Source organism: Nicotiana sylvestris, chromosome 12 (genome assembly GCF_000393655.2).
Source record: "Nicotiana sylvestris chromosome 12, ASM39365v2, whole genome shotgun sequence".
NCBI lineage: Eukaryota > Viridiplantae > Streptophyta > Magnoliopsida > Solanales > Solanaceae > Nicotiana > Nicotiana sylvestris.
Window position 1 is genome coordinate 97,396,707 of NC_091068.1, and position 20,252 is coordinate 97,416,958.

Here is a 20,252-nt window from a genome sequence, read left to right on the forward strand (position 1 = left end):
GAAAAGGTGGCCGTAATTGAGGGATACCAAATCTATATGATAATCTAAACATTCTTTTATAGAAAAAAGAATCCAAAAGTGGGAAAACCCCAAAAATCAAAAGTATAAAACGGCAAAGCCATATTAAGTTACTTTGCTACACATGGAAAATCCATTATTTCCTCTCCATATATATTTCCCTTCCAAATAAGGAAGTATTAATTCCTCTCCCTCATTAGACATTCCCCACCCCAACAATACAACCTAATTAACCATATATATATAAGAGATGAATTAGTTCACACTGGCAATCAACATTCATTGTATTTGTATTATTGTATAAGAAAACTGAGAGGCTTTATTGCTTTTCTTCCTTAGAAAGGAAAAGAGAGAAGAAAGGAGAGGAAAATGGGGAGAGGGAAAATAGAGATGAAAAAGATTGAAAACGTAAGTAGTAGGCAAATCACTTTTTTTCAAACGGCGGGCAGGGCTGTTCAAGAAAGCTGAGGATTTGTCTATTCTTTGTGATGCTCAAGTGGGTGTTTTTGTTTTCTCCAGCACTGACAAGCTTTATCAGTTTGCTAGTTCCAAGTCCAGGTATACATATCTAACAAACCTTCGTGTTCTAGACTTATTCTTTCTTTCTTTTTTTCCTTTCACTTTCTTCCTCTTTTTGTTGTTGGTTGGATCTTTTGTTATTCATCTTTTCGTGCATGGAAATGATTTGTTTTCTCGTTTTGGGGAAGGGTGAAAGAGGCTGGGAAAGGGAAAGGGGAAAATGGTGTGATGATATAAATTTTGATAACCGTGGTGTCAGGCTAGTTTGCGTATACCTCGATTAGTTCCATTGGAAATCTGGTACCTCCCATTAATATAGCTATCGTATTACATTGTCCACCAATGATTAGACAGATAAAAAATAATGACTAACTCAATGTTTTTATCTCGACTGGAATTAGAACCTGATATATAGACATAAAAGTAAATACCAGTTCTATTAGTGAAAGGCAGCGGGCAATCGACTTAACTGGAAAAAAAATCCTAAATGGCATTAAGGATGGCTTACTAGTCATCAAACTACTTTAATTTATACCCTGATAGGAAGTCACTTTTGTTAGGGAACACTTTACTTCTTTATGTGGGACTTTTCAGTGCGAATTTAAATTTAGTCAGACCTCAATATAGATACTGAACATAAAATGTGAAACCAAAAAAAAGAACAAATTCTATTTACATGTATTTTCATTATTATTGAGATTATATTCTATATTTATACACATTAGTATATACACTGCTGAGTCAGCATAACATTAGTTAGGTTCCAGCTGTCAGCTTAGTTAGTTTAGTTGTATTCTTTGTTGCTTATGTGTATAAAGAAGACAATACTCAGTAATAGATAATTCGAGTTTCTTTTTCCCAATCAGAGACTCCCCACTACTCATTTCTCTCTCTCTTCGAAATACACATTCTAGAATGTTCTGAACCCTCCATTGAAGGAGGAGTAGAGCTCACTCAAAGCTCATAATCTTGACATGGTACCAGAGCGAAGGTCTTCTTCATCGATCACGCTGTTGAATCTAATTTCTCTTCTTCTGTTTTCAATCACAGAGTAATCTAGGGTTTTTCTTTCACAAACAAACAATTTGGGGAAAAGTTCTGAATAGACATATCCACCAACAATTGTCAGTGAGTAAAGGTTTATGAGCTTAATTCCGGCTAGGCGAGCAGTAATCCAACTGATTCAATATTCTCATGGCGGTTCCGTACCAAACCGACGAAGCGACGACAACAGAGACCATGCAAACGGTAATTGATACAACTAGTCCACTCTAATCTGACATTCCGGGTTCTACCTTAGTACCTGTTCCTTTTGATGGAGTTGGCTATCGCTCCTAGAGAAGAGGAGTGTTAAGGTCCCTCTTAGTGAAAAATAAGCTAGGTTTTATGAATGGAGAGTGTGTGAGGCCTGATGTGACCTCTCCACAGTTTTGTCAGTGGGAGAGGTGTGATGACATGGTTACTTCATGGATTCTAAACTCTTTAGCGAAGGACATTGCAGACAGCGTTGAGTATGTAAATAATTCTGCTGAATTGCAGAAGGAATTGGAGGATCGACATGATCAGATGAATGGAGCTAAGTTGTATCAAATCTAGAAGGAGATTAACGATTTGAGTCAAGGAGTGCTTGACATCACATGTTATTATACAAAAATGAAGAAACTCTAGGAAGAGTTAAACATATTCAGTGCTAAAACTCACCGTAGCTCACCATAGTAGTGTGTGTACTTGTGGAGCAAAGGATAACATGCACAATGTAGAGCAGGATAGAAGACGCATACAGTTTCTAATGGGACTCAACGAGGTTTGCACATTTGTTTGGGGAAGCATTCTTATGATGAACCCATTGCCTTCTATGGCACATGCATTTGCTTTACTGATACAGGAGGAGAAGCAGAGAGAATTCAAGCCTAGAAATCAATTGAATTTTGATTCCTCTGCGTTGAATGTCAATGTAGGGGGAAGAACCTTTAAGACAAATTACTCACCTGGTGGGAATCAGACTTCAAACAACATGCCTAGACCATTTTGTGACCACTACAAATGACTAGGACATACCAAAGACAGATGCTACAAGCTGCATGGATACCCTCAAGGCTTTGGCACACAGCAGTATAATCAGAATTCACAAGGGTATAACAATAGTAACAACAACATGAGGTCCAACAACGGGAAGAGCACTGTGGCAAATGCAGTTGCAAATGTGCTGGGAATGTCATTAGACATGTTGTCAACTAAAGTAGTTGAACTAGAACATCAGGGAGACAATCAGAACATGAGCCTTTTAAAGGAACAATATGGATAAATTCTCAATTTACTGCAGCATTTTCAAGTTGGAAGTGGAGGAGAAGGCACTTTAAGTGTTTCTGGTGGAGCTTCTGTGAATTTTGCAGGTATGATTGCTTGCACTTTTTCCATTGATTTTGATAATCCATCATGCAAATATTTCAATGCAAAAGCTGACTCATGGATATTAGATTCAGGAGCTTCACATCATATGACTTTCAATTAAACTCACCTACAAAATATTATAAATCTACCATATCCCTTGCTTGTTAAATTGCGAAATGGTTACAAAGTTAAAGTAACCCAAATAGGAGATGTACATCTAGCCCCCAAAATCATCTTACATAAAGTCCTGTTTATACCATCCTTCAAGTTTAATCTAGTCTCCATTAGTTCATTAGCAGTGCATCTCAAATGTGTTGCTTTATTTTCTGATACTTCCTGTCTACTGCAGGCCCCTTCACTGAAGAAACCTCTGGAGATTGGTAAGATGTATGATGGACTTTACTTTCTATGTTCTCAATGTCCCAAGAAAGGTAGTCTCATTTCTGTTTCAAAGTGTGCACTTCCTTGCTTGTCCAGTCATGCTATTGATATGAATGCAGGACATTGTCTATCCCATTCCCACCGCCCTACTGTAAATAATTTCATTTACAATAATAAAGACAGTGCTTCTACTCTGCTTTCTTCTACCTCTCTCAAAAACAGTGTGGATCTTCTGTGGCATTATAGACTTGGTCATGTACCATTCAATAAAATGAAAGGCATTCCTACTATACATGCATCTTTCTCTCCTAGATAACCATTTATTTGTTCCATTTGTCCCATGGCCAGACACTCTAGACTCATTTTCCCTCAAAAATAACCAGTACTACAAAAATCTTTGAACTTCTTCATGTTGACATGTGAGGACCCTATCATGTAGCAACACACAATAATTTCAAGTATTCATCACCTTAGTGGATTACTACAATAGGTCAACTTGGACACATCTTCTAAGCTATAAAAGCAATGCTCTTCAAATCATAAAAACTTTTGTAACTATGGTAGAGAACCAATTCAAAACCAATGTTCAGTGTGTAAGGACAGATAATGGCCTAGAATTCACTAGCAATGAAGCTTCTTCTTTCTTTCGATCAAAAGGTATAAATCACCATAAAACATGTTCTTATACACCCAAACAAAATGGGGTGATGGAAAGAAAACACATATACCTTCTTGAAGTTGCCAGGGCACTTCTTTTTCAGTCCAAATTACTACTAATATATTGGGGAGAGTGTGTCCTTACAACAACCTTTCTAATCAATAGGCTACCAACAGTTCATCTAAAGAATAAATGTCCTTTTGAATTCTTGTATGACAAGAAACTAACCTACTCCCACTTGAGAAGCTTTGGTTGTTTGTGTTATCCTATTGTGCCCAAACCCTTCAGGGAAAATTTTGAACCAAGGGCCACTCCACATGTATTTGTAGGTTATCCATTTGGGACAAAAGGTTACAAAGTACAAAGTCTAGCCAGTAAGAAAATCTTTGTCTCCAGAGATGTCTTATTTCATAAAGCCATTTTCACTTTTACTTCAGATGTACAAAATCTACCCTCATACTTTCCTACATCTTCTTCTACAGATCACCTACCTGATTACATTATTATTTCTCCTACAACTTCTACCACTGATCAAGGGGACACAAATCAGTTCACCCTTTCTTCCTCCAGCACCACAACTAATCTACCTGATATGTCACATATTTATCCTTCTAGTACATCTCCTTCCTCTGAATCACAAACTCACACCGATCACTTCCATCTTCCTACATTACCTTCAACCACTCAGCCTTATCCTTCTTCCATAGAACCTTTAGCCCAAAGAAGATCTGGTAGAGAATCAAGACTCCCATCTCACTTATATGATTATGTATGTAATCTACCCAATTTGAAATGTAATTCCATTTTTTCCCTCCATGCTTTGTTTTCACAAAATAACCATATTACTCCTGATGGCTCGCACTCTAATAGTCAGCATGTTGAAGAAATATTTGTCATAATAGAGAGCCAACTTCATATGAAGAGGCAGCCATGTATCCTGCTTGGCAGAGTGCCATGACTCAAGAGTTTGAGGCCTTATATGCCAATAATACTTGGGACTTAGTCCCTTTGCCAAACGGTAAACATACCATTAGTTGTAGGTGGGTGTACAAGGTAAAACACAAAGCAGATGGTATAGAAAGGTACAAAGCCCGACTAGTTGTGAAGGGGTACACACAACAAGCTAGAATAGATTACACTGAAACGTTTTCTCCTCTGGTCAAGATGACCATTGTCAGATCCTTAATTGCCATTGCAGCTAAGAAGAGATGGCAAATTTACCAATTAGATGTAAATAATATTTTTCTTCATGGAGATCTGCCTGAGGAAGTCTACATGAAAGCTCCACCAGGGCTTGAGCTGAAGTCCCCAAACTTGGTCTGCAAGCTGAACAAGTCCCTCTATGGGCTAAAACAAGCAGTAAACAGTGGTATGATAAATTGACTGAGGCTTTGTACACAAGCGGCTACACACATTCCATGCATGATTATTCCCTGTTCTTTAAGAAGCAAGGTTCTTCAACTGTTTTTGTAGCAGTTTATGTTGATGATGTTCTCCTCATAGGGACTGATTTAGAAGAAATTAGTTAGCTCAAAGCTTTCCTATATGATAGATTCAAAATAAAAGATTTGGGACAACTGCATTATTTTCTAGGACTAGAGGTCCTTTACAAGGAAGATGGTATTATTATCTCACAGAGAAAATTTGTTCTGGACCTTCTGAAAGAATATGATTGCTTGCACTCAACCAACCTGACCTCTCCTCTTGATCCTACTATGAAACTGAAGGCTAAAGAGGGCTCTCCTTTATTTGATCCTATTTTCTACAGAAGATTGGTTGGGAAGTTGAATTTTCTTATAAACACTAGATTGGATATACCCTATGAGGTCCAACATTTGAGTCAGTTTATGCAAGACCCTAAGGAACCTCATCTACATGCAGCTTATCACATGTTGAGGTACCTCAAGAAGGATCCTACATTGGGCCTGTACTTCAGCAATGCATCTAGTCTTTCCATCACGGCTTACTGTGATTCTGACTGGGCAGCTTACCCTGATTCAGGAGGTTTATGTCTGGTTACATTATCCTTCTAGGAGGTAGTCCTGTGAGCTGGAAGTCCAAGAAACAGGAAACTATTTCCTTATCCTCAAGTAGAGTACATACAGAGCACTTAAGAAGGTGGTGGGTGAGCTAGTATGTGCACAGGTTGTTTGAAAAGCTCACTGTTCCTGTCTCCTTGACCATACATGTACATTGTGATAGCCAGTCTGCTATACACATTGCGAGGAATCATGTGTTCCATGAACGAACAAAACACATTGAAGTGGATTGCCATTTTGTGCGCACCAAGCTTCAGGAGGGCCTCATTTCCTTGCATCATATTGGCACTACAGAGCAACTGCAGATGTTCTCACTAAAGCACTTACTGGGGTAAAGCATTCCTCTGTTCTTGGCAAGCTGGCTGTGATTACCTCACCTCCAACTTGAGGGGTAGTATTGAGATTATATTCTATATTTATACATACTTGTATATACACTGCTGACTTAGCATAGCATTAGTTAAGTTCTAGTTGTCAGCTTAGTTAGTTTAATTGTATTTTTTGTTGCTTATGTGTGTAACGAGGACAATACTCAGTAATAGATAATTCTAGTTTGTTTTTCCCAATCAGAGACTCCTCACTGCTCATTTCTCTCGCTCTCTCTTCGAAATACACATTCTAGAATGTTCTGAATCCTCCATTGAAGGAGGAGTAGAACTCACTCAGAGCTCATAATCTTGACAATTATAACTCGATTGACTTGTCGCGATTGATATTGCTCACATGTCAGACATGCTTAGAGAGATAACCTACATAGTTGGTCATATGGTATGGGGCTAAGTTACCGGTCAATGGTCAATAGATTAAAATTTGCTAGTACATATGTGCTAGTAGTATATATTTTTCCGTTTCCAATTATTGGTTGTGTAACTTGATTTATTTAGATTTGTTGGAATTGTAAGATTAAAAAGAAAAAAAGATGTTGCATATTTTGGTAAAATTTTGAATGCGAGATACTTTCCTATTTATTTAAATTATTAAACATGGTACCATGGATTATTTTTTTAATTTGCTCTGTGATTCTTTTAAAGAAGTCTTTAAGTTTTTTGGGTAGTGTGTTAGTGAAAATAAATTCTTCGTATAGATCAGTTACGAAGAAAATAAAGAATAACGTGTAAAGTACATCCATTAGCAAAGGGACGTATTAGTACCGTAACCAATAGCCCCGAAACTATTTCTAAAAGAATAGCATCGGGTATGATCTAAGGATCACTCATAGTTACGAATATGGAAAGAATCAACTAATTCCAGATTATACGGGATTTGCCATCAATACGCCATCAGTTACGATTCAATTATGTAAAATACAATAAATGATAGTAACGAGCAGGAGTTGAACAAGACAATCAATTACTAATAGGATTACTATTTAAATCTATATTCCGTACTTTATATCACCATTTGAAAACCATTCACTTATTCTCAGAATATAGTATGAAGATCGCTTTGTGTTCTATTATCTTATCTGGCAATTAAATATTTTGCTTAAGCAGAAGAAGATCTACTCACATCAATAAGATTTCTTTTTCCTTTTATCTCTCTATTATTTATATTATTCATTTTCATTTTCATATTATTTATATTTGAAAAAGCGAGTCAAATCGGTTGTCAGTGCCATAAATACAAAATTAATTAGTTTGACCTTAAAAATTATTTTTGGTTAAACAGTTTGGTTTTGCTGCCGAGATTGTAACAGTCGTTCACTTTTTTCCTTATATTCTTCTTATTTCGATACAAACAAATTATGTCTGAAACTAATCAAAGCAGCCAACAGGAAAGTAGTCGTGAGGTGACACTAGGAAATACACTTGTGCAGTCTCCACATCAATCTCAAGACAATTCACCGGTAAGATTTGCTAATCGGAGAGGAGCAATCAGGCTTACAAGATGAGTTGAAAAACTACATTGCTCAACCAAACACTTACCTCAATCCACAGGCCACTCACTGCTCAATTACCGCTTTTTTTCTAGTTTTCATCTTCGAATCACTCGTATCTAGTCATAATTAACTTAATTACATTAATTATCGCTAAAGAAATCAATTTCAATACATAATTATAAGTTTTTCAGCATTTTTCCCAAAAAATCAAAAATCGACCCCGGGCCCGCTTAGTCAAAACTCGAGATTCGGACCAAAATCCATTCACCCATTCACTCCCGAGCCAAAATATGTAATTAGTTTCGGAATCCGACCCCAAATCGAGGTCTAAATTCCCAAATTTTGCAAAACCCCCAATTCTCCCAAAACCCCTGATTTTCTATCCTTAAGAACAAGATTTAGGACTAGAAATTCAATGGGTGATGATGGAAATTGAAGAAAACGAGTTAAAGACACAAACCTATGATTTGGTGTTGAATTTCCTCTTCACAAATCGCCCAAGGTTGAGTTCTAGTGAAGAAGATATGAAATTTGTGAAGAAATCTCATTTTTGAAGTCTGTTTTAAAACACTAGATAGGTCTTCATCGCGTTCGCGAGAGACCTGTCGCGATCGCGAAGCTATGACCTTATTGGCCTACGCGTTCGCGAGCCAAGTGTCACGTTTGCGTAGAAGGTTACTGACCCCTCCCCCAGGTCCCATGTTCTTCGCATTCGCGATAAACTGGTCGCGTTCGCGAAGGGTAAAGCCCCCGCTGCTCCGCGTTCGCGACCAGTCCTTTGCGTTCGTGAAGAGGAAATTCCCCCTGCCCCCATTTTACCTTTCGCATTCGCGACGCTACCTACGCGAACGCGAAGAAGGGCATATCAGAACAGTTGCTGCAACACAATACTAGATTTTTCTAAGTCTAAAACATCCCGTAGCCTATCCGAAACTCACTCGAGCCCTCAGGGCTCCAAACCAAACATGCACACAAGTCTTAAAATATCATACAGACTTGCTCGCGCGATCAAATTACCAAAATAACACCCAGAACTACGAATTTAGCACCAAATTGCATCAAATTTTCAAGAAAGTTTTAAAACTTCTATTTTCTCAATCAAAGGTCCGAATCACGTCAAATCAGTCCCGTTTCTCACCAAATTTCACAGATAAGGTATAAATATCATAACAGACATGTACCGGGCTCCGAAATTAAAATACAGACCCGATACCAACAAGATTAAATATTAACCAAATTCTTAAAACCATTATAATTTCAGTCTTACAATTTTCATCAAAAATTCATTTCTCGGGCTAGGTACCTCGGAATTCGATTCCGGGCATACGCCCAGATTCTATGTTTTACTACGGACCCACCGGGACCGTCAAAATACAGGGTTCCGGGCCCGTTTACTCAAAACGTTGACCAAAGTCAACAAAAATCAACTTTTTAGGCCAAAAATTATTATTTCATCAATTTTCCCCATAAAAAGCTTTTCGGAAACACGTCCGGACTGCGCACGCAAATCAAGAAAAGGTAGGATGAGGTTTTAAAGGCTTCGGAACACAAAATCGAGTTCTAAAACATAAGATGACCTTTTGGTTCATCACAATAATTCTCTTGCATCTGATTTACCACTAGCTCAGAAATACTTTTGATCTCGATTTTCTCTATACCCAGATCTTTGACGAGTTCCGTCAACTTCAGCTTCGTTGTCGGCTTCATTGTTAATAATATGATAACATTTGATATACTTCTAATTACTTCAAAGGTGCACTTAATACTATTCCCAAATTAGATCCATCGCTATATAGGGTCTAAGTCCCAAGATTAGCCCCGGAATTGATATGCGCTTCCTTTTTAGCCTCGACAAGTATGCCCGAGCTAAAATTAGTTATGAAATCCGATAATACTTGAGACTTTATAGCAGTATGTGGTTGATAAATGATATCATATGCACTAAGTTCAACTGCTCATTTAGCTAATCTTCCCGACAATTTATGTTTGCGCTAAATATTACGACATAGAAAGGTCGTAACGACAACGATTTGATGACATTGAAAATAAGATCTTAATTTTCTTGATGACATTATTAATGCCAAAGCCAATTTCTCCAAATGAGGGTACCTGATTTCAGTCTCTAATAACGCTTTACTAATATAGTAGGTTGGAGATTGCATACATTTATCCTCTTTAACTAGAACTACACTTACATAAACTTCTGATACATCTGGATATAATTTTTCCAAATATTGCTATCCTTCCCGTTAGTCTTTGTAATTTTTTCTTGTGAGTACATCCAAAATTCCTTCGATAGCTTTAGTTTGAGCTTGATTGACTTCAATGCCCCTATTAGAAACAACTAAAATCCAAACTCTACATGAAGAAACATCAAATGCATATTTCCCGGGCTTTAGTTTTATGTTGTATCTTCGAAGAATTGCGAAGGTTTCCCTTAAATGCTCGAGATGATCTTCTGCTTGGACTATCTTGACTAACATGTCGTCAATGTATACTTTCATTATTTTTCCTAAATATTATTTGAACATTTTGGTCACTTGAAACTCCAGCATTTTTCAGCCTAAATGGCATGACCTTGTAACAGTAAGTCCCCTTATCTAGTAAAAAGAAAAAATTTCCTCATTTTTCGAGTCATTTTAATTTGATTATACCAGAAATACGCATCTAAAAATTCAAGAGCTCATGTCCAGTAGTAGAATCGATTAACCGATCAATATGCGGTAAAGGAAAAGAATCTTTGGCACAATATTTATTCAAATATGTTTAGAACCACAACCGTATTGGCTAACCAATCAGGGTATTTAATAGATCCGATTTTCAAGAGTTCACTTACCTGTTCTTCTCTTACTTAATTTTGAAAAGACCTTTGTTTCCTCTCCTTTTGCTTAACGGGAGTGTGCAAAGGATTAACATTAAAGAAATTTAAGGCATGCTTTATTAAAATCTGTATAATATACACATACTCTCCACTTACCATTCTTCTTTGGAACCAATATCGTGTTGGCTAACCAATCAGGGTATTTAACTTCTCGAATAGATTCGATTTCCAAGAGTTTACTTACCTCTTCTTCTATCACTTAATTTTGAAAAGACCATTGTTTCCTCTTATTTTTCTTAACAGGAATGTGCAAAGAATTCACATTGAGCTTGTGAGTCATCATTTCCGATGGAATACCAATCATATCTGAGTGTGACCAAGCAAAATAATCAGAGTTAACTCGTAAGAACTTAATTAACTTAATTTTTTTCTGGGCTAAGATTTGATCTGATATTGAACTTTTCTTTTAGGCCAATTGACGAACATGATAACAACTTCTAACTCCTCCGATTTTATTTTTATCATATCATTTTTCTCAGGTTCTGTGATTACATCCAGTTTCCTGTATGTACTTGCATTAGCCTCTGTAACTGATTCTATGACTGCTGATGAGTTACTCACCTCTATAACTTGATGCTTTAATTGCTATTTATCATCTTCAGTTTTAGCTAACTCATTAACAATAGCTACCGAGTTTATCTCCCGAGCTGCACGTTGATCGCCCTTGATTTGTCTTATTCCCCACATTGAAGGAAACTTGATAACCTGGTGTAATATGATAGTACCGCATCCATTTCGTGAATACATGACCTGCCTAAAATTATATTATATGCCATATCAGCTACCACCACTTGGAATGTAGTATATTTTACAACTCCTGCAAAAGTTGATAACGTGATTTCCGCATTCTTTATCATGCTTGAGTTATTGAACCAGGATTAAAAAACGGAGCCTTTAGAATAATTTGATCTGCTACTTGCATGTCCTTGATTAATAGTAGTTGTATGATATTTATTGAACGTCCTATATCAATTAAAACTCTTTCCATATTTGTATCAGAAACATATAAAGTAATTATCAATGCATCATTGTGTAGTATAAGTAAACCATCAGTGTATTTGTCATCGAAAGTTACGCTCTCACTGGTTAAAGTTTACCGTGTGCATTTCTCACGTGTTATAGACACTTTAGCAAGTTTCTTTGCCGCTGTATATGTTGCTCCATTAATATCCTCAACCCCCCCTCCAATCCCCGGTTATGATATTTACTGTCCTTTTTGGTGATGGAGGCCTTAGGTGGTTCCTCAATTTTCCTGTTTTTCATGTAAACTTGCTTATCTTTCTCACTGAACAATTCAATAAGATAATCCTTCTTCAAAAGATAATCAACCTCTCGCAGTAAAAGTGTGCAATCTACTGTTCTATGCTCATGATCGTTGTGGAATTCGCACTAGAATTTCTAACTCCATTTACTAGGATCCGACCTTATTTTCTTAAGCCATCGTACCTTATCTCCCATATCTCTTAATACCGGTATTAGCCCTGATGTACTCACGTTAAAGTTATAATCTCTTAATTTTGATCTGGAATTGTAGCCATTGCATTTTGTCATGTCTTGCTCTTTTCCAGCCCGTAAAGAAAAACTTGTATCTCTTTGCTCGAACCTTTGATTGGACCGTATAGGTTCTGATTTTTGTGTGTGATCCCGTCATGAAGGACCAATATAAGGTTCGTATTTATTTTTCGAATTCCTTCATTCAGACTCAATCTACTAGGAATCGACTCCGTTGAGTCTCCGTGCCTGTTTCTAATTTTCAATTGAACCACCACATCCTCTTTTATTCGGAGCTTTGTACTGTACTGGTTGTAGACATCATTCCACGTAGTTGGTGGAATTCACGAAGACTTTCTTTTAACCTTCTTGCTGCATCTAAGCTCTCTTCATTTAAATTCCTTGCAAAAGCTATTGTTGCCCAGTTATCAGGTACGGGCGGTAATAGTATCCTCTCCCGTTGGAAGCGATCCACGAATTCTAAGTAATTAGTGTTTCCCCGATGTATCTTAAATATATCTTCAATACGTTTTCACTTTTTGTGCTCCCAAATATGCTTTGATAAAGGCATCTGCAAATTTAGCAAATGAATCAATTTAATTTTCGGGTAGCTATCGGTCGGTCAAAAACTGACCGAAGTCGGTCTTTTAAATATTTTATTTTTTAATTTTTTTTACAAAATCGACCAACTTCAGTCCGTTTTTTTGGCGCAAAATTGCGGAAAACTATTTTAGCGTCACGCGAAATGTATTTTTTAAGAAACCAACCGAAATCGGTCGGTTTCATATAAATAAAATAAAATTAAAATTCAGTCGATTTTGGTCGGCTATTTCATTCAGTCATTTTTTTTTAAAAAACTATCGACTTTGGTCTGTTATTTTCGCCAAAAATGCAATTAAAGAGTACAAATAAAATAAAAGAAAGTCTTAAACCAAAATGTACTAATGGTCTAGTGGTAGAATAGTATCCTGCTGTATAGATTCCAGTTCGATTTTCAGATGGTGCATTTTTTAATTGCATAACTAAAAATACCGACCGAAGTCGGTCAGAAAATACCGACCGAAGTCGGTCAGAAAATACCGACCGAAGTCGGTCATTTTTTTGGTAAATTTTTTCTTTTTGGGTCGTTCGTAAAATTTAATTGACTGACCGAATTAAATCGGTCGAAAACCAGTCGGGTTTTCTAGTTTTCCGACCGATTTCGGTCGATATTTCTGGACGGTTTTAGGCAGTTTTCTAGTAGTGTAGAAGAGGGTACCATGTTAACGCCCATTTGGTGAAGACTTCTCCGAACTTCTTCATCTGCATTGGTTCAATCTCCTTCTTGGTCAAATTATGCCCCTTGACTTCTGTGGTTGAATGCAATCACATGATCTCATGGACAGAAGTTTTATCATATTTGGGTATATCTGGCATTTTGAATTTTTTTTATATTGGTAGTGGCGGTGCACTAGTTTTTCATTTTTGCTATGAATATTTATCCCTATTCACGCCTTTAATTACTAGCAGAACACCACGAATTTGCTTTATATGCTCTTTCTGTTCCTTGAGTTATTTCTGCAAGGTGTACCAGATCCTCCTGCTCTAGAACTATTAGAAACTTCCCTACTTCTGAAATTCTCAAAAGATTGAATTGGGAATTTCTGTTGCCATATTAATTTGCGGTTGTGGAGCTGGATTTCTAGCCGTTACATTACCTATCAAGGCTCTCAATGCTTCACCAATTTGTCGAGCAATGAAATCCTTCAATTCGTCATTTAGACCTAGCTACTCCTTATTCTGATTAGTAGATTTACTGTGAATTTTTCCGATTGACATGGAGAATTCGTAGGTAAGTTTCTTGGCGTCACATCTCGACTGCTTTCCTGTTGACTGATTTGGTTAATTCCAGACATAATTTGTTATAGAGTATTAAAAGGAATATAAATGAAAAAGATAAATGATTGTTAGACCCTACTAGAAAATGGTAGATTTCTGACGGCCAAAACGATCGGAATTCGGTCGGAAATCATGTATTTCCGATTAATTTCCGACCGAATTTGGTCGGTCGGAAAAAAGTTGGTCGGAAAATAATTTCCGATTGAATCTGTCGGTGATTTTCGACTAAAGTGGTCGCAAATTTCGAAAAGGTCAGACTACCAAATAATTCACCTTTCCAACTAAAGTGGTCGGAATTTACCGACTGAATCGGTCATAATAATACAAGGAAAATTAATAATTTAAAATTAAATTTTATTTATTTTCCGGTAGAATCCGTCGAAAACTGTTGAATATTAATTTTTTTTAAAAAATTTCCGACCGAATCTGTCGGAAATTAATAATTAAAAATTAAATTTTATTTAATTTCTGACGGAATCCGTCGAAAATTTCTGAATATTAATTTTTTTTAAAAAAAATTCTGACCGAATCAGTCGGAAATCTGACAATTTATTGTTAAATCTGGGGAGCTTTCCGACCGTTTCAGTCGGAATTTTGTACAAAACTGGGTAGAATTCTACCCAATTTCGAGCTACCCCACCTGTCAAACTATCACGAACAAAAAAATACCAACCAACAATCTAAACCAACGATACATTAATACAATAATACGAACCAACAATACACTAACACTATCTAAATTAACAATACATTAACAAATTCTAAACCAACAATGCCAACCATTAACACAACTTAAATCAACAATACCAACATTTAAACCTAACTATTTTGGGCATAAAAACAACAAATAGCAGCCCATATTTAAGTTTGAAAGCAATACATAAAGTTGTAAATAAACTAATATTAATAAACCATAAATAATTATGAAAAACATAACTATTATGTAGATAAACTAATATTAATAAACCATAAATAATTATGAAGATAGAATTTTACATATGTGTCTGGCGCACGCGTTTCCACCCAGTGTTCTTTTGTACCATCCTTTTTCTTTTTCTTATGCCAACATCTACGGTGGCAGTCGAACCATGTATTTTTACCTTCATGTTTCAAAGTAAATGCTTTAGTGTCTTCCATACAACAAGGGCAAGCTAACTTTCCAGCAGTCTGTCACGACCCGAATTTTCCACCCTCGGAAGTCATGATAGCGCCTACTAATGGGAGCTAGGCAAGCCAAACCTTAATTAATTGCTACACTTTCATTTTTTTTTGCTTCCTTTTAACAAACACAAGTCGATAATATAATAAAAGCGGAATTTTAAATAAATAAGTGGAAGTCAACAACTATATATCTTAAGGCTACGTCTATTACAACTTTTAAAATCTCAAATACCCCAAAACCTGGTGTCACATACTGTCTAAGAGTTACTACATACAAGGTCTGAAAAAAATATAATACACTGTTTCTGAACAAAAGGAAATGAAACAGGAAATAGAGACAGAGGGAGACGCCAGGGCCTGCGGACGCCTACAAGTCTATCTTGGGTCTCCAGGTGGACTGAAGGAAGCACTCCAACTACTGTCCGAAAACTGCTCCTGGATCTGCACACAATGCAGAGTGTAGTATCAACATAACCGACCCCATGTGCTGGTAAGTGTCTAGCCTAACCTCGGCGAAGTAGTGACGAGGCTAGGACCAGACTACCAAATAAACCTGTGCAGTTCATATATATATATATACAGCAAAAAAGAAATACAGAAATAACCAGTCAGCGTGGGAGGGGGGAAACATGCTGTGGGGGAGATATTAGCTTCGAATATAAAGGCATCAAGTAAGGAAAGAAACAACATAACTAGAATATCAACAAGGAAGCAGAAATCAATAATTTGCACGGCATCACCCTTCGTGCTTTTACACTCAGCCTCACCAAAGAAGTTATATAATAAAAATGTGCACGACATCACCCTTCGTGCTTTTACTCTCGTCCTCACCAAAATAATCATATAATCAAAATGTGCACGGCATCACCCTTCGTGCTTTTACTCTCTTTCCTCACTATATAATCAATAGATTCAGCACGGAATGGTACGTCGTGCGGCATGGCATTACCCTTCGTGCTTTACACTCTTTTCTTCCAATAACAAACAATGCACGGCATCACCCTTCGTGCTTTAACACTCTTCCTCACCCAAACAACAATCACAAGAAAAGGGGCAAGGGAATAAACAAAATAGTAATAGAGATCCCGGCAAGGGAACAACAATTAAACAATTAAATCTCGGCAAGGGAACAACTAAACAATTAATCCCGGCAAGGGAACAATAAATAAATCCACAATAGCCCGGCAAGGATGACAACATAATGATCTCATCTCTTTCTCAATTTTTACTTCACAATTCACTTCATAACTCGAGCCAATGCTCTAGAGGTTCGATTATCACTTATACTTTCACAATTTATTTCACAACTCGAGCCAATGCTCCTCAATGTTCATAGGTCACAATTCTTTCCACAAACTTTATACAACGATTAGAAATCTTCACCAAGGCATGAATAATACAGCGAAATGATGAAAATCACAATATAAGACTCACGATCATGTTTGACACCAACGTATAGAAACTTGTCACCATGCCTATACGTCGTACTCGACAAGAAGCAAATAGCAAATATGATACAACTCCTAATCTCTCAAGCTAAGGTTAGACAAAACACTTACCTCGATGCCTCGAACACAACTCAAGTTTCAATTATAGCTTTACCCCTTGATTTAACTACCAATTCGCTCGTATCTAGCCACAAGTTACTTAATTACATCAATAAATGCTAAATGAATCAATTCTAATGCATGAAAATAGGTTTTATAAAGATTTTCCCAAAAAGTCAAAAATCGACCCCGGACCCACTTTGTCCAAACCCGAAATTCGGACCTAAACCCGATTACGCATTCCCCCACGAGCTCAAATATGTAATTTGTTTTGAAATCAGACCCCAAATCAAGGTCCAAATCCCCATTTTTTTGAAAAACCTAGGTCCTACCCAAAACACTCAATTTCCTCCATCAAAATAATTGATTTAAAGTTGAAATCATATTAAAAGATGCTAATGATTGTAGAAAACTAGTTAAAAATGACTTACAATTGATTTGGAGAAGAAATGTTGTTTGAAAAATCGCCTCTTATGTTTTTGGGGTATTGAAAAATGAAAATAACTGGAAATCCCGTCTATTTATACCCCTCTCAGACCCTCTCCACGGACCGCATAAAAGGACTGCGGCCGCGGAGCTCCACCGTGGACCGCATAAAACGGAATGTGACCGTGGAGCTCCACCGCGGACTGCAAGAAAACGAGCGCGGCCGCGGAGGCTTGACCTTGCTCATCGCGAACCGCACAAACCCCACCGCGATCACGGAGTCCCCACCGCGGCCGCGAAGTTTCCACCGCGGACCGCGAGACTTGACTTCAAAGACCTGTAACTTCTCTGAATCTGCAACTTTTTCCTAAGTTCAAAACTTGCCGAAACACATCTGAAACACACTCAAGCCCTCGGGGCTCCTAACCAAACACACGTACTAACTCAACAACGTCATAAGAACTTATCCGTGCGATCAAATCGCCAAAATAACCTCAATAACAATGAATCAAACCTCAAAATCAAGAACTTTTTTCTCAGCTTCATCAAGTATCAAATTTAGCAATTTAGGTCCGAATTACGTCAAACGACGCCCGTTTTCAACCAAACTTTACAGAAATAACTTAAACCATATATAAGACCTATACCGGGCGCCGGAACCAAAATACGGGCCCGATACCATCTATTTCTAATCAAATTTCATTTCAAATTTCTTTAAAAAATTTCAGAAAATAATTTTCTTTAAAAAATTCATTTCTCGGGCTCGGGACCTCGGAATTCGATTCCGAGCATACGCCCAAGTCCCATATTTTCCTATGGACCCTCTGGGACCGTTAAATCACGGATCCGAGTCCGTTTTCCTAAAATGTTGACTGAAGTCAAATTTATTCATTTTACAGTCAAAATTTATCATTTTTCACAAAATTTCATATTTAAGCTTTTCGGCTACGCTCCTGGACTATGCACGCAAATTGAGGTGACTCTAAATGAGGTTTTCAAGGCCTCAGAACATGGAAGTTTCATTTTAAAACAAGTGATAAAGGTCATCACATTCTCCACCTCTAGAACAACCATTCGTCCTCGAACGGACAGAAGAAGGAAGTACCTGAGTCGGTGAAAAGATAGGCATAACGGCTCCGCATATCGGACTCAGACTCCCAGGTCGATGCCTCAGGAGGCTCACCTCTCCACTAAACACGAACAGAAGGAAAACCCTTCGATCTCAACTGACGAATCTACCGGTCTAGAATAGCTACCGGCTCCTCCTCATAAGACAAGTCCTTGTCCAACTGGACAGTACTGAAATCTAACACGTGAGATGGATCGCCGTGATATTTCTGAAGCAGGGACACATGAAACACTGGATGCACGACTGATAAGCTCGGCGGCAATGCAAGTCTATAAGTCACCTCTCCCACTCGATCAAGAATCTCAAATGGACCAATGAACCTAGAGCTAAGCTTGCCCTTCTTCCCGAATCTCATCACGCCCTTCATAGGCGACACTCGGAATAATACCCGCTCTCCAACCATAAAAGCCACATCTCGAACCTTGCGGTCGGCATAACTCTTTTTCCTGGACTGAGCTGTACGTAGTCTATCCTGAATAATCCTGACCTTGTCCAAGGCCTCCCGAACCAGATCCGTACCTAACAACCGAGCCTCTCCCGACTCAAACCATCCAACCGGAGACCGACATCGCCTACCATATAAAGCCTCATAAGGAGCCCTCTAGATACTCGACTGATAACTGTTGTTGTAGGCAAACTCTACTAAAGGCAAAAACTGATCCCACGAGCCTCCAAAGTCAATGACACAAGCTCGGAGCATATCCTCCAAAATATGAATAGTCCGCTCAGACTGCCCATCTGTCTAAGGATGAAATGTTGTACTCAACTCAACCTGGGTGCCCAACTCTCGCTGAACTGCTCTCCGGAAACACGAGGTAAACTGCGTACCTCGGTCTGAAATGATAGATATAGGCACACCATGAAGACGAACCACCTCTCGGATATAGATCTCAGCTAGCCTCTCGGATGAATAAGAGACCGCTACAGGAATGAAATGCGCTAACTTGGTCAGTCTATCAACAATGAGCCATACTGCGTCGAACTTCCTCCGAGTCTGCAGGAGTCCAACAACGAAATCTATAGTGATCCGCTCCCATTTCCACTCGGGAAGCTTAATCCTCTAAAATAAACCACCAGGCCTCTGATGCTCGTAATTAACCTGTTGACAATTCAAACACCGAGCTACATACGCAACGATATCCTTCTTCATTCTTCGCCACCAATAATGCTGCCGCAAATCCTGATACATCTTCGCGGCGCCCGGATGAATAGAGTACCGGGAGCTATGGGCCTCCTCTAAAATCAACTCTCGGAGCCCATCCATATTAGGCATACAAACTCGACCCTGCAATCTCAAAACTCCATCGTCATCTAAGGTAACCTGCTTGGCACCTCCGCGATGCACCGTGTCTCTAAGGACACACAAATGGGGATCATCATACTGCCGATCGCGGATACGTTCCAATAAGAAATAAAGAGCGACCGTGCAGGCCAATACACGACTAGGCTCAGAAATATCCAACCTCATAAACTGATTGGCCAAAGCCTGAACGTCCAAAGCAAGCAGTCTCTCACCGACCGGAATATAAGCAAGACTGCCTATACTGGCTGACTTCCTACTCAAGGCATCGGCCACCACATTGGCCTTTCCCGGGTGATATAAGATAGTGATATCATAATCCTTCAACAACTCCAACCACCTCCTCTGCCTCAAATTCAGCTCCTTTTGCTTGAACAAATACTGAAGACTCTTGTGATCCGTGAACACCTCACATGCCACACCATACAGATAATGCCTCCAAATTTTCAATGCGTGAACTATGGATGCCAACTCTAAATCATTAACTGGATAGTTCTTCTCATGAATCTTCAACTGCCGCCAAGCATAGGCAATGACCTTGCCATCCTGCATCA